The 3406-nt window shown below is 41.1% G+C and overlaps 1 pseudogene; it reads right to left on the reverse strand.

Moving 5' to 3' along the window:
• Positions 1-2460: 2460 nt before the first annotated feature.
• On the reverse strand, positions 2461-3129 carry LOC110212654 (phospholipid hydroperoxide glutathione peroxidase pseudogene; annotated as a pseudogene).
• Positions 3130-3406: the final 277 nt, after the last annotated feature.

Below are 3406 nucleotides of genomic sequence, written 5' to 3' on the forward strand. Positions count from 1 at the left end.
CCTCACCCCACCCCCCTTTTCAGAAGACTGGTCTTCGCCTCCATTCGCACCTGACCCCTTTGACTGACAAACTGGAACAGTAGCTGGGAACAAAAGAATGTTATATAAAATCTAAAGAACCATATTAATATTTCATTAGCATTTCTTTTCTTCCAGAGACTGATTGACAGCTTAGTCAAGATAGTGGAAAAGCTGATTTTAATTATTTTCCCCCCTCCAACCTGCGTTGCTACTGTCACTGCCTCCTCTTCCTGCTGTAAATCAGTCAGATATTTTTCTTTATTATTACCATAAGGGCTCAGCAGCCTATAATTACTCTAAAGAATTTCTTATCTTTTATTTCTAAAGCTGAGATTTAGGAGGAGGAAAAAAAAACCATAATTAACCTTGCAGCTGCTGATAGTCTGCTCAAGTCTAGAACTGCTTGAGTCTGTGTGGCTGCCCTCCTCCCTCCCCCACCACCCTCTGCACTCGTTTGCCTTGGCTGTTTGGGAGGGACTGGATACAATAATGATATTACTTTCTTCAGAGAAATGAGAGAAATGTATACAACGCTTTCCCTTTGGGAATGCTTTTCAGGATCCATTTTTAATACCGAGATGATTAAAGAGCTGGCTCGGCACGCCTTGGAGTGCACATGCCGAAGTGCATGTGACCTGACGGTTCTGGGATTTATCAGGCCCAGGTTGAAGGAGGCTGGCTGCGTGTGTTCCCGTGTTCCCCAGAATGCTCACCACCTCAAGCATGCCATAGTTCACCACAGCCCTGCTGTGGCATGAACCCATTTCTTTCTACCTCTAAGAACTGAAGCCAACACACCACAATAGATCAGTCTCCTCTGTGTGGTTCCCATCACTGCCTTGCTTCCCTTAGAAATGAGTCTTCTTTCTACCCAAGGACCTGAGTGCCCAAAGAAGAGAGGGACCATTTCAAATAAGTGATGAAAAATATATAATCTAACTACCCTGGAGACACATATCCTTGTCATTAGATATAAAAGGCTTCTTTGAGGGGATTGCATTAGCTTGCCTGGTATTATGACTTACAAGTAGAGCAAAAATGCAAATTCAGTGTTTCCATGATAATAGTTCTTTTCTGTATTTCCCCAGAATTGAATCTGCCGCTGGCTGTCTCTTTGTATTTTATTATGTTGACAAGATCTCAAACTGATTGCTTCTTAGAAATCAGAAGAATAAATATAAATGAAGATAAAGTATAACAAATATATATGGTATACATATATAAACACTAAATATATATGTATACATACATATATAATGAAAATGTTAGTTATTTTGGAACAATGAGAATTTTCATCTATTGTTACCTTTTTTGGATGACAACGATATTGTCTAAGCTGTTTGTTGTATGAAGGGTGGGAAAGACAGAGAGGCATAGAATGAAGCCTTAATGAATTGTGGACCACCTATGTTAGAAACCAGTTTCACAAAGGTGAAATCAGTCTCGTTTTTGAAGGGAAAGACCCATCACCTGCTCTAACAAGCTTGGGATTTTTTAGCCCCTAGCATAGCTCAGAGGGAGGGGCCTTCCTTCTGGATTTCAGATCTAGACTCTGAGGAGCTGTGTGTCAAGGATTTATGATATGGAAAACACCTCATCAGCAACTAACTAACTCTCAAATTCACTTAAATCCTTATTACTAAGGGTTCAGAATGTAGTTGGAAAAGGTGAAAGGCCAATGCATTCTCTTTGATTTTTCTGATACACTTTAAGAAGGAAATCAGATGGATATTACCATTAGCTCATGGGTGATGCTTTTTAGGATGAGCCAGGATTTCAAATAACATGAAATTCAGAACATGTTCTGAAAGCTGGTTTTTTGGTCTGTCTTTATTTCAATATTTTATCAGGGTACAATGAAAAGAGTGATGGATTTCTAATCTCAGTTTGTGTGTTTGAACGTGAGTCCCCCTCCTTATTCCACGTGTGACTTTGAACTTCACTTCTCTGAGATTCAGTTTCCTCATCTACCAAATGAGAGGTTAAACTAGACATCTAAAAATTCTCTTCCATCTCTAAAAATATGATTCTATCCATCAGATATAGTGGAAAAAATGTAAGACTTAGAGTTGGAGGGCTTTAGTTCAAGTCCTGTTTTTGACACTTTTTGTGACCTTGGTCAGGAAGAGACTATTTAACTTCTCTGAACCTCAGTTTCTTCATCTTAGATGGAAAGAGTTACACTACATGGCCCCAAAGATACCTCCCTGTATAAGATTATGATCCCGTGAGCACTTTCATTTCCCTTTACCTCTGCTGATCACAATCCACTCATATTCTTTCATCTTTTCCCATTTCCTTCTACAAATCCTACACAGAGGATCTTCCTGTTGTTCTGGAGGCCTTCCATTGGTCTTTTTAATATTTGATGAGTAGAACATTTGGCTATCCATCAGTTGTCACCTCGCTTTTTAAAAACTTTTTATTCCAATAAATGAACTAGGGGCTCGAGGCTGCAAGCCGTTGCCATATGCCCACACCAGGGGCTTCCTCAGCTGGGATGTATGCTTGGTCTACCCCACCAGTGACCTGGTTGGAAGGCAAACTATCATAGATACCAGGTGGAAGACTCTCAGGATCGGGGGAGACAGGTGCAGGAAGGTAGCAAGACAGGTCCTTCTCAATCATCAGGGGCTCTTCAATGGGACCATACTGCTTCCCCACATGGCTGTCTTTGTCAATAAGGAACCTGGTGAAGTTCCACTTCCTTGCGTTGCCCAAAACGCTCTTCCTTCTGGGTTGGACTTTCATTCATTTCCACAGGGGATGGGCATGGTTGCCATTGACCCATATTTTGCTGTACATATCAGACTTGACATTGTAGCTAGCAGTGAATTCTCGGATTTCTGCATTATTCCCTGGCTTCTGCCTCCCAAACTCGTTGTAGGGGAAAGCTAAAATCCATAAACAATGCTCAACATATCTGACATGCAGGTCCACAACCTGAGCTTAGTTTACATCTGTCTTATTTCATTGTGAGGCTCCACTGGTGACAATGCAGACACAGCCCCTATACTTATACAGGGACATTATGCAACCATCAAAGTCCTTAGCAGAAAAATTGTGCACTGACCTGGCACAACTCCAATCTTTTTGGGAAGCATCCATACCATGCCAGGGCTTCACACAGCAGAGCTGTGGCTGAAACTCAGTCCTATCATCTCACTCTTGCTCCATGATCAGCTCCCAAAGTTTTAGAGTAACATATGCTCATAATAATGCCTTTCATTCCACTCCCTTCATGTAAGTCATCATTGGTAATATTTGTAGCCTCTTTATGCCTACCACTGATCTTTCCATTGCCCTTTGGATTACTTACAACTGTGGTTCTTCCGGTCACAGTATTCCATGATTTAAAACAGTATAGTATCACTGGGAAAAAATA

This window comes from Phascolarctos cinereus, unplaced genomic scaffold (genome assembly GCF_003287225.1).
Source record: "Phascolarctos cinereus isolate Bilbo 61053 unplaced genomic scaffold, phaCin_HiC Scaffold_2;HRSCAF=192, whole genome shotgun sequence".
Lineage (NCBI taxonomy): Eukaryota > Metazoa > Chordata > Mammalia > Diprotodontia > Phascolarctidae > Phascolarctos > Phascolarctos cinereus.